The 12,863-nt window shown below is 43.2% G+C and overlaps 1 pseudogene across 1 annotated transcript in view; it reads right to left on the minus strand.

The window, feature by feature from the left end:
* LOC143282509 (N-acetyllactosaminide beta-1,6-N-acetylglucosaminyl-transferase-like) overlaps window positions 1-11,919 on the minus strand; it is a 13,762-nt pseudogene extending 1,843 nt beyond the window's left edge. The window contains exons 1-4 of the transcript XR_013055269.1: window positions 11,790-11,919; window positions 3,597-4,313; window positions 3,136-3,316; window positions 2,647-2,804 (exon numbers count right to left, since the gene is read on the minus strand). The product of XR_013055269.1 is annotated as an N-acetyllactosaminide beta-1,6-N-acetylglucosaminyl-transferase-like (transcript). The remainder of the gene's footprint in view (window positions 1-2,646; window positions 2,805-3,135; window positions 3,317-3,596; window positions 4,314-11,789) is intronic.
* Between the last annotated feature and the right edge of the window lie 944 nt (window positions 11,920-12,863).

A 12,863-nucleotide genomic window follows, 5' to 3' on the forward strand; every position in this document is an offset into this window, starting at 1 on the left:
CTCTTCTCCTCTACACAGACACCTCGGATGTCCAGTGGGTGTCTCAATGACCCAACCTTTAGCTTCCGTCGTCAGAATTGTGGTATTCTTTGTCAACATTCACCTCTTCAGTGTAAGAGCCTTCCGCTTGCAATATTTTGATGGTGGTAATTGCGGTGAAAAGCTGTTAACGTCGTCTCTTCCGCCGTTCGTATGGAGAGAGTTAAAGTCACGTTGCCTCTAACGGTCGCATAGGCAGGGGCAGGGAATTCATATTCACTGTGTCTAAGGCATAGGACTTACGTACTTAGGCCCTTCGCTCCCTGGGGAGCACAGGCCATTAACGATGTTTCTCCACCGAACTCGACTGTGGCCTGTCCTTTCTGCATCCCTCCAGCTGGATCCCAGCCTCTTGAGCTCTGCTTCACTGTCCCGCCTCCAGCTGTTCTCTCTTCCTTCTCCTCTGGGGGTTCCCGGTCAGGGCCTGGCGTGTAGTGCTGGATGGTGATTCCCTCAAGGTATGGCCGATCCATCCCCACTTTTGTCTCAGGATCTTTTTTATTTTTTTATTTTTTTTTACGCTGGTTCCTGCCCCTCACAGGAAGGTGGGGCCCAGTCCTCTCCTTCCCCGACCGAAGACAGGTGTCCATTCACATGTGGGTGGAGTGAAGGAAAATCGGAGGAAAGTGCAATGCCTTTCCCACACACAACACCATGCCGAAACGGGGGCTTCGAACCCAGATCACTGGTGAACACTGGCCACGGCGCCACCTCCGGCATGTGTGACATATTCTACACCAACAGATCTTCCCCAGTCTTGAATAAATGATAAGAATGTGTTTCACATTTCTTCCTCGCTTGTCGCTGTGTGTGCACGTCAAATAAAGGGTATTTTGAATGATGGTGATGATGACGACGATGATCATGATGACGATGATGATGATGGTGATGGTGACGACGATGATGATAATGACGATTAAATATGGATACTTATATATAGCGCCTATCCTCGGTCATGGACCATTCTCTAAGTGCTTTACTCGTACAAATATGGAGTCATTTGCACAACAGGCTGCCTACCTGAGAGCTGCCGTTGGGCGCTTATCATTCGTTTCCTGTGTCATTCAGTCATGTTTGTAACACACACACACACACACACACACACACACACACACACATACACACACACACACACACGCACGCACGCACGCACGCACGCTCTTTCTCTCTCTCTCTCTCACATTTACACAGACATGTCACGTTTTATGTGCACGACCTTTTTACCCTGCTATGTAAGCAGCCATACTCCGTCTTCGGGGATGTGCATGTTGGGTATATATTTGTTTCCATAACCCACCGAACGCTGACATGGATTACCGGATCTTTAACGTGCGTATTCGACCTTCTTCGTGCCCACACACACGAAAGAGGTTCCGGCACTGGCAGGTCTGCACATACGTTGACCTGGGAGATCGGAAAAAATCTCCTACCTTTAACTCACCCGGTGCACCGAAAGTGGGGTTCGAACTCAGGAAACTCGGGTAAGCGCTCTAACCATTCGACCACCACACCCGAATGGACTTGGAGCATCCTTCTCAATGGAAGGTTGGTGGGTGGGTAGGAGCGGGGGACCTGCGGGGTGGTGGTTGTGGGGATGGGGGATGGGAAATCTCCAGGCTTTTTAACTCACTCAGTACGGCCAGTCCTCTCTTCTCCTCTACACAGACCCCTTGGATGTCCAGTGGGTGTCTCTATGACCCAACCTTTAGCTTCCGTCGTCAGAATTGTGGTATTCTTTGTCAACATTCACCTCTTCAGTGTAATAGCCTTCCGCTTGTAATATTTTGATGGTTGTAATTGGGGTGAAACGCTGTTAACGTCGTCTCTTTCGTCGTTCGTATGGAGAGATTTAAATCTCTACCCATGCATTACCTGTATGCTATCCGATAGCTAGCACAAGCAGCAGTGGTTTGAATGATGTACCTTCATTTTATAAAGAACTCCAGTGCTTATTTCTTGTTGGGTATAATGCTGCTGCTGCTGCTGCTGTTGCTGTTGCTACAGCTACCTGATTGATGAGGTCGGTGTATAAATCTTCCCCTTTCTCTTTCCTCCTCTTCCACCTCACCAAAACATTCGAACACTTTATGAAAAGACGATACAAATGTAGAAGAAGAAGCAGCAGCAGGAGGAGGAGGAGGAGGAGGAGGGGAAGGAGGAGGAAGAGAAGAGAAGGTTGAGCAGAAGAAGAAGAAGAAGGAGGAGGAGGAGGAGGGGGAAGGGAAGGAGGAGGAAGAGAGGAGAAAGCTGAGCAGAAGAAGAAGACGAAGGAGGAGGAGGAGGAGGAGGTTGAGCAGAAGGAGAAGAAGAAGGGGGAGGAGGAAGAGGAGGAGGAGGGGGGAAGGAAGGAGGAGGAAGAGGAGGAGGTTGAGCAGAAGGAGAAGAAGTAGAAGGAGGAGGAGGAGGAAGAGGAGGAGAGGGCGGAGAGAAGGTTGAGCAGAAGAACAAAATGAGCAAAAGCGAACAAAAATACCTCTAAAAGAAATACAGAAGAAGAAAGAAATAAAGGCATGAAAAGAAAGAAAGAAAGAATTGAACGAAAGAAAGGAAGTGACCCTAAACCACAAACTGCACAAAAGACGAGACCACTGAGCCTCGCCCACCCACTTGTCTGTGGTTCCACTGATGATGTTGGCCCCTTTCATCGCTCTCAGGATTCGAACCAGCTCCCTGTTGGTCTTGAGGGGAAACTCCTGGCCAGTCAGGTTGATGAAGTATCGCCACGGTGCCTTGTGTGCAAGCAGCTGCCGCATGCATTGGAGTTCCTGGGGGCATACACATGCTTACGTGGATACATATATGCATGCATGCACGCACACAGACACACACACTTATTTTTGGGGTTAAGAAGTTAATATTCCTTCTCTCTGAGTGGACGAAAGTTTTCTATCTTTCATTGATTGATTACATATTGTGTGTGTGTGTGTGTGTGTGTGTGTGTGTGTGTGTGTGTGTGTGTGTGTGTGTGTGTGTGTCTGTGTGTCTGTGTCTGTGTGTCTGTGTGTCTGTGACTGTGTGTGTCTGTGCCTGCGTACATGCATGGCGTGGCGTGCATGTGTGAACGGATGACAACTTGAAGGCCGACAAACCACTCACAGGCTCCAGCACGGAGATGGTTCCCCACTGCACGGACAAAGAGCTCTCCGCCAGGAACACGTTGGGCAGACATCTTGCCACGTGACGCACGGCCACTGAGGAAGGACCAGGAGGCCTTGCGGTCGGCGTGAAGGCAATACACGTTGTGGGGTCTGTAGATGGCCCTCAGCAGCCGCTCCACCTGCACAGCGGTGTGTGGTCACCACGTGCTTGTGTGTGTGTGTGTGTGTGTGTGTGTGTGTGTGTGGGTGGTGGTTTGCGTGTGTGTGTGTGTGTGTGTGTGTGTGTGTGTGTGTGTGTGTGTGTGTGTGTGTGTGTTGTGTGGGTGTGGTTGGTGCGTATGTGTGTGTGTGTGTGGACATGTGTGTATGTGTGTTGGGGGTGGGGATGTGTGTGTGTGTGTGTGTGTGTGTGTGTGTGTGTGTGTGTGTCTGTGTGTGTGTCTGTGTGTCTTTCTCTACCTGCTCAAGGTCTTTGTACACCAGAACACTGAAGGCCAGAGGAAAAGACAACTCCTCCTCGCTGACCACCGCGAACCGGAAGCCGGAGCCGAGGAGGTAGCGCGTGCAGTTCTGGGTCAGGTCCAGCAGCTCGGTCATGTTGCGGGTCCTCCTGATGCCGGCCTCCTCACTCCCACCCCCAACACCCCCACCGCCTCTCACCCCCAGTGCAGGGTCTCCGCGGCTGGTGTTCCCCCAGGCGTCCTGTACCATCAGCGGTGTGCAGTTCACCGCTGTAAGCGGAGGAGGACTCCGATCCTCGGCGGTCAGAAACAGCTCGTGGAGTCTTCGGGACTCCTCCTGTGCGCTCCGGAACTCCTTCAGATCCGCAGCGTTGTCGTGCACAGTGGGAACCGATTCCCTGAGATCCCGTGGATCTCGTCCGAAATCCGTTCCTTTCTGGTCCCGGGAAATGTCGGTCTTTGTGCCCACATGGCTTTGCTGGTTTGAGTGTGGAGGGTGAAGAGAGATGTAGGTTTTTGGGTCCAGTGTCTTGGCGGCAGGAGGATGAGAAGAGGGAGCGGGGAGGAAGTTGAGGAACGTTGTTCGCAGTGACAGCGCCATGGCCACGCACAGGATGAAGCTGCAGCTTCCCAGAAGGAAGACCAGGCGTGTGAAGTTGCGCGGACAGCCTTTCATCGTGATGTGTGGGTGTGGGTGTGGGTGTCTTGTCTCTCTCTGCGTGTCACACACAATAACACACACACACACACACACACATACACACACACATACACACACACACACACACACACACACACACACAGGCGTTTACCATCTTATGATAACGTGACATCACACCTTAAACCGAAATACATGTTAAATAAAAACTATATTCCTGCTTGATAGAATAGATTGTTAATTAATTATGAAAAAGCAAAAGCGACTACAAATTAGGCTACTCCAGTGGAACTGCAAACCTATTCTATCTAATCTGGCCTATCTAAAACATTTTCTAGCATCAAATAAGTGTGACGTTTTAATTTTACAGTCACTTAATATCAGTGCATGTAAGCTTCCCAAACTTCCCAATTATTGTTTTCCACCAGTATATGAAACTGGAAACGAGGGCAAAAAGATAAGTACTGCTATTTATATACTTATAATCTTTGTGAGTCACCTATCTCAAAATCTATTGCAAGCTTTGAAATACACTCTTGTGCGGCTACAATAGAATTCAGCAACAAAAAAGTTCTTAACATTCTTTCTGTTTATCTTCCGAAAGGCCCAAACGACCGAAATACTGAGTGGCTTAGAACAGTACAAGAACAACAGCCCGGCAAATGGGTAATAGCGGGAGATTTCAATGCCCACTTTCCATTCTGGGAAAAGAACTGTAGAACTGTGACAAGCAATCGAAAATATTGTTGACAGCCCCTTTTATCTTTTGAATGAAAGATGGTAGTGTTACTAGAATTCCTGACGTTTCTAAACACAGACCAACAGCAATTGACCTAACACTTATATCCTACAAACCGCAATAGCTCTAGCTCCATCATGTACCTGGGAAACACATAAAGACACTTTGGGAAGCGACCATGTGCCTATCATCATTACAATAGCTGATGATTATTATAGGCCTGATAATGATAACGTTGACACTGTACCAAAATATAACTACAAGAATGCAAATTGGGATTTATTTCAAAACATTCTTTCCTCTCAAGATTTTGAAAAAACTTGACAATTAAAGCATAGATGAAATGTATTCAAATTTTACAGTTGTTCTGTCAGCAGCTGATATGTCGATTCCAAAAGTAAAGGGTGTGAAGTCGGGTGACCGTTCAGGCAATGCCTGGTGGAATGATGCATGTGGAAAGACTGTTAATTACAAGAAAGAAACATTTAAGAACTACCTCGCGGACAGTGAGCCCCCCAAAAGCACAAAGAAATGAAGAAAGCAAACACTCAGAGTAACATAGCCCAAGCTAAAAAAAATTATTGGTCATCGTTTTGTTCACAAGAAATTTCAGATCATAAAGACTGAAATAAAGTTTGGACAAAAATGAAAGAAATGAAAAATGGAATCAAGTTGCCAAGTTGCCCAATATCAAACTACTCACAAAACAAATTTCTATCAGATAAGGAAAAGGCAGAAATCTTTGTTGAAATGTTTGCGCAAAATAGTAAAAACGAAGGTTTATCACAGGAGTGTAAGACACCCAGAAGAAAACAGTCCTTTATACAGTGATCCGACTCCGCAAAATGACTTGTGGTTTAATTCTCCTATTATATATGAAGAGCTACAAACCGCAATAGCTTCCCTTAGCAATAAAAAAAGTTCTGTTGGCATCGATGCCATATCAAATGAGATGATAAAAAACATTCCAGAAAAATGTATCATTTTCCTTCACAAAATACATCAGAAATGTTGGATATCTGGAAGTGTACCACAGAAATGGAAAATATCGATAGTGGTACCAGTTCTAAAAGCAGGAAAATTCTAAGCCGCTTACCTTGGGGAATGGATACAAAAACATTGATCCATCTTTCCATGGCTCTTGTAAGATCTAAGTTAACGTATGCACAAGAAATACTTTTCAGTGCACCTAAATATCTATTACAAAAGGTTCAAAGTGTAGACTGTAAGGCTAACAAAATTGCCCTCGGAGTGCCCTTTCATGCTACCAACCAGGAAACATACAAAACAGCCGGAATTCTTCCTTTAAATGAACATCGTGAGTTAGCAACAGCAAAATTCGCTGTGAGGTACACTTCTGATAGGAAAGATAATCAGTAATGAAAAAACAAACGCAATTGCAAATTAGGCTGCTCCAGTGGAACTGCAGATCTATTCTATCTAACCTGGCCTATTTGAAACATTTTCTAGCATCAAGTAAGTGTGATGTTTTGATTCTGCAGTCACTTAATATCAGTGCATGTAAGCTTCCCAAACTTCCAAATTATTATTTTCCACCAGTATATTATTTGGCAATAAAAAAAGTTCAGTTGGAATCGATGCACTATCGAATGTGATGCTAAAACACATCCCAAAAAATTGTATCGTTTTCCTACACAAAATATATCAGAAATGTTGGACATCTGGAACTGTACCACAGATATGGAAAACATCAATAGTTGTACCGGTTTTAAAAGCAGGAAAACCTAAACGTAATACAAATAGTTACAGGCCTATTGCTTTGACCTCGCATGTCTGTAAATTGATGGAAAAAATAGTCCTGTTTAGAATTATAACTTACTGCGAAAAATACAATATCATTCCAGTGAACCAGGCTGGATTTAGAAAAGGAAGATCAACGGTCGAACACCTAGTAAAGATTACAACTCAAATAAAACATCAGTTTGCCCGCAGAAAAAGGGTCCTCGCAACGTTTTTTGACGTAAAAAAAGCCTACGATCAGGTTTGGCACAAACGTCTTTTATTCAAACTGAAATCAGTTGGAATATCTGGTAATCTCTATGAGTATATTAAAAGTTTTTTATCTAATAGAATTATTCAAGCAAGGGTGGGAACACATTATTCTTTGCCACATAAACTTGACATGGGAATTCCACAGGGCTCAGTTAAAACCCCTATTCTCTTTAATATTCTTATTCAGGATCTACCAAAGGCATTGTCAAATCGTGTAGTTTTAGTACAGTATGCTGATGATGTATGTATGTGGATGGGTGTCAATCTAAAAAAGTCAACCCCACAAAGAGCACAGAATTATATACGTCGTTTGTATCAGTCTGATCTCGATAACATTGGTAACTATATGTTTGAAAATGGTCTAGCTTTGTCGACTGAAAAAACATGTATGATGTTGTTTAATTCATGTGGTAACCCATCTAGCACACCCATTTTTAAATTACTTGGTGACGTCATTGATTATAAACAGGTAGTGAAGTTTTTAGGCGTTTATCTTACTTCAAAGCTGACATGGAACATTCACTTTGATTACATCTTAACAAAGGCAAGGAAAAGTATCAATTTTATGAAAATTATAAGCCGCTTACCCTGGGGAATGGATACAAAAACATTGATTCATCTTGCCATGGCCCTTGTAAGATCTAAGATAACCTATGCACAAGAAATATTTTTCAGTGCACCTAAATATCTATTACAAAAGATTCAAAGTGTAGACTGTAAGGCTATCAAAATTGCCCTCGGAGTGCCCTCTCATGCATCCAATCAGGAAACATACAAAACAGCCGGAATTCTTCCCTTAAATGAACATCGTGAGTTAGCAACAGCAAAATTCGCTGTGAGGTACACTTCAATGACAAAAAAATTCATTGCTGATGAACTGACAGTAAGATCAGACATTGATTTTCCTAAAAGAGCTAAAGCCATCTCATCACAAGAAACAGTTGCAACTTACATTTCAAATCTGTTAAAAGAATCTGAAGTTAACATGAAAGAGTTAGCTGCAAAACCACATCATTCTCCTGTTCCTTTTTGGGAAATGTTGAAAGCGGATTTTGATATCACTTATTCTGAAACAAAAAAGGAAGAAAACATCAATATCACGACAAGTACTGCCAGAATTCATATAACAGAAAAATATCAGAATCATCTCCATGTATTTACAGATGGATCTGTTCTTGATGACAAAAACGCTGGTGCGGCTTTCTATATTCCTGCCTTTAAAGTTGAAAAATCTTACTTTATTGGAAAACACCTTTCCATATTCACAGCTGAGCTAATTGCTATTATACAAGCTCTGAACTACTTAGTGAGCCATCAAATAGTTTTCTCGAAAATAGCATTCTTTGTTGATTCCAAATCAGTACTTTATGCTCTAGAACTATTCAGCCTTGAAACAAGACCTGACTTAGTTATTGAGGCAAATCATTTGGTACATTGTTTAAGGATTAAAGGGACTGAGGTCAGTTTTTGTTGGGTGCCTTCTCATGTGGGCATTCTTGGCAATGAAACTGTTGATAAAGCAGCTAAAAGAGGAGCGCAAGATTCAGAAAAATCGACAAAAATACATGTCCGTCTCTCCGTAAAAGATGCATACACTTTGTTAGAAAAATCAGCATGGGGTCGATTTCATAACCGATGGAAGTTAAAGTTTTTAAACCATAAAGGAACATTATTCCCCGAGAATATTATTAAAGAAAAGATATCGAATCCATCAGCTTGCTATACAAGATTAATAACCTCTACTTTCTTCCGTATAAAACTTGATGCGCTGAAGATAAAGTATAGTAAAAATGCATCTGTGGTAAGCAGTTCAGCTTGCATCATTGTTTGTTTCACTGCCAGCAGTTACGTACCTTCTTGCCCAAGTATTTCAAAGAGAATAATAATTCTGCAGATGATTTTTGTAAAGTTATTTCTGACGAGGTTCTTATGGTCGAACTTTCACAGGCATTAGTTCATAGCCCTATTTCTACATTCCTTTAATGCACTTCAGAATTGTGTTAATGGTTTCTGATTATTATAATTATTATTATTGAATTGTTACTGTTAAATGTAATAGCATGTTAGTTATACCCCATGCCCCCACCCCACCCCACCCCCCCCCCCCCCCCCCCTTTAAATTTTTTTTTTTTTTTAACGTCTAATATCACTGATAGTGAAAAGACGCTAAACAAAAGAACGAACGCACGCACACACACACACACATATATGCACATACATGCACACACACACACACACACACACACACACACACACACACACACACACACACACACACACACATACAATAACACACGGATACCCCCTTGGAGGGGGGGTCGAAGAAGAGATGGGGGTGGGTGGTTTCCAGTACTTATATAACGATCCGAATCATGTCTTCTGCTCCCCCTCAGAAACGGGTATTTGTCGAACGTGAGCTGGAAAAGGAGCTATGCTAGTCTATCTCAAGCAGTCCACATCGATCGGCATTTCACAGTTTAACGATCGTAATACAGATCTATCAATCTTTCGAACTGTCTGTCATCATCACGATCTATCTGCTTTGTTAAATCGCTAATTGCACTGTTCGATTGGGCGAGCTGTTGACTGAGGGACCGGATGTCACGTACCCAGGACCTGTTCTGGAGAACAGACCCTAGACACAGCTGGATGTGTCAGGAGAACAGACCCTGTACACAGCTATTCGTGTCAAGAGAATACACCCTGGACACATCTCATTGTGTCAGGAGAACAGACCGTGGACACAGCTCGATGTGTCAGGAGAATAGACAATGGACACAGCTCGATGTGTCAGGAGAATAGACCGTGGACACAGCTGGATGTGTCAGGAGAACAGACCATGGACACAGCTCGATGTGTCAGGAGAACAGAACATGGACACAGCTCTATGTGTTAGGAGAATAGATCCTGGACACAGCTCGTAGGAGAATAGACCTTGGACACAGCTTGATGTGTCAGGAGAATATGGACACAGCTCGATGTGTCAGGAGAATAGACCATGGACACAGCTCGATGTGTCAGGGGAATAGACCCCGGACACAGCTCGATGTGTTAGGAGAATAGACCCTGGACACAGCTTGATGTGTCAGGAGAATATGGACACAGCTCGATGTGTCAGGAGAATAGACCATGGACACACAGCTCGATGTGTCAGGAGAATAGACCCTGGACACAGCTTGATGTGTCAGGGGATGCTGCAGCACACTAAACAAAGAAGTGCAAGAGAAACACGTGCAAAACGGAGAGACAATATAAAAGAAGAGACTATGTAAAATACAATAATACTTAAAGCACATCACGTTGGTAAAATGTAAGATTTACTCGAAAATTGCGACAGGTAATAATCTCCTTAACCATCCAATGCAAACAAGGTACATTTAACCCGACCAAACAATGAACCGAAACAACCATTATCATCCACACAATCGTTATCATCCACACAATCGTAACACAAGCGTCGGGTTGGTTCCCAAAGGGCGACTAGCTCCCGAGGCTACAGCACTAACAGCCAGTGAAATCTTGCTTCCTGTTTTCATGGTCATAGTCCTTTACAAAAGACTGTAAGCTGTAAATAACGTCCTGTTGCAACATACAGCCTTCACTTTGCTGTTGGTCCAACTGTAAGCTTATGTCAATCTGTGATATAAGCCCAGCATTGGCCGTGAAAGCTCCCGACATATCGAATCAATAATCATTTTACTGACCTATAATCATTTTACTCGCCTAAAGTGGTATAGCACATCACATCATTAATAATCATTGTTCTCACCTAAAGTATTGTTGCATTTTGAATCATTGATAATTATTTTACTCACATAAAGCGTTGTAGCATATCGATTCATTAATAATTATTTTACTCACCTAAAGTATTGTAGTATATCAAATCATTAATCATGATTTTACATACCTAAAGTGTTGTAATCTATCGAATCATTAATGAATTACTCACTAGAGTGCTGTAGCATATCGAATCATTAATAAATTACTCACTAGAGTGCTGTAGTTTGTCGAATCATCGATAAATTACTCAACTCGAGTGTTGTAGCATATAGAATCATTAATCAATTACTCACCTAGAGTGCTGTAGTATGTCGAATCATTAACCAATTACTCACTTGAATGCTGTAGCATATCGAATCATTGATCAATTACTCACCTAGAGTGCTGTAATATGTCGAATCATTAATCAATTACTCGCCTAGAGTGCTGTAGTATGTCGAATCATTAATCAATTACTCACCTAGAGTGAGGTAGTATGTCGAATCATTAATCAATTACTCGCCTAGAGTGCTGTAGTATGTCGAATCATTAATCAATTACTCACCTAGAGTGAGGTAGTATGTCGAATCATTAATCAATTACTCACCTAGAGTGAGGTAGTATGTCGAATCATTCATCAATTACTCACCTAGAGTGAGGTAGTATGTCGAATCATTCATCAATTACTCACCTAGAGTGAGGTAGTATGTCGAATCATTCATCAATTACTCACCTAGAGTGCTGTAGCATATCGAGTCATTGATCAATTACTTACCCAGCGAGATGTAGCATGTTGAATCATTAATCAATTACTCACTAGAGTGCTGTAGCATATCGAGTCATTGATCAATTACTCACTAGAGTGCTGTAGTATGTCGAATCATTAATCAGTTACTAGAATGTTGTAGCATATCGAATCATTAATCAATTACTCACCTAGATTGCTGTCGCATATCGAATCATTAATCAATTTTACTCACCTGGAGTGCTGTAGCATATCGAATCAGCAATCGTTCACTCACCTACAGTGTTGGTTCAGCAGCGCACGACATGTCCAGCATAGCGAGGTGGGTATATATTACATAACGAAAACATCTACATCGTCCCATCCCTCGCCGCTCTATCGTTCACCCAGCTTGTGCAACAGTCCCGATGCGAAACTGCAATGTGTGTGTGTGTGTGTGTGTGTATGTGTGTGTGTGTGCGTGTGTGCGTGCGTGCGCTCACACACACACTTATTGACTTGGGACCAGGGTACTGAGAGATAAATAGATAGATAGAGAGGGAGGGGTGGGGGTTTGTTTGCGGGAGATAGGGGGGCAGCAGACGGGAAGAAGTGGATTTTATTTGCACATTACATACCGGATATTGCAGAGGCCTCCTGGCCTCCTGGTTGCCTGCAGTAGGAGTAATAATTGTTCAGGACTTCGGTTGGTCGCGTGGTTGATTGTTTATCTAACCGGTTGACTAGCTGCTTGGCTAGATGGTTGGCTGGACTGTCGGCTAGGTGGCTGGCTGAATGACTGGCTGGAAAGTCAGTCGGGTGGTTGGTTCGTTTCTGCATGTCATCGTAGTTTAGTTTATCTCAGTGTTTCTTTTGTCGTGGGGTTTGAACCAGCTGTCAGCATGACATGCTGTGAATCACCGCGTCATAAAAAACAAACATGACAGCTTAAGCCGAGTTGAAATATGTTTTTTTTTTCTCTTTAAGAGGATCTCCCTCCCTTTCTGTGTCTCTGTCTCTCTCTGGCTCACAGACATACACCGACACACCGACACGCACACACACATACACATGCACACACACACACACATGCACACACACACACACATACACGCACGCACGCACACACACATACACTGTTCTTTATTTCAGTTGGCTAGTTATGTGTTGCATAGTCCAGTTGGTTGTTTATTGTAGGTCCCCACATAAACCTCTTTTCAAATAATAATCTACAGAAGTAGTGCATACAATATTTGATTATCGATAATTTTTTTGGTCCTAATCCTGCTTCCCCCGTCCCGCCTCTCACACACATCCTTCCAATATTATGTTGTTTTTTTTCTTTCTCCAATCACTGACACTCACCCTCTCC

This window comes from Babylonia areolata, chromosome 5 (assembly GCF_041734735.1).
Source record: "Babylonia areolata isolate BAREFJ2019XMU chromosome 5, ASM4173473v1, whole genome shotgun sequence".
In the NCBI taxonomy this organism is placed as follows: domain Eukaryota; kingdom Metazoa; phylum Mollusca; class Gastropoda; order Neogastropoda; family Buccinidae; genus Babylonia; species Babylonia areolata.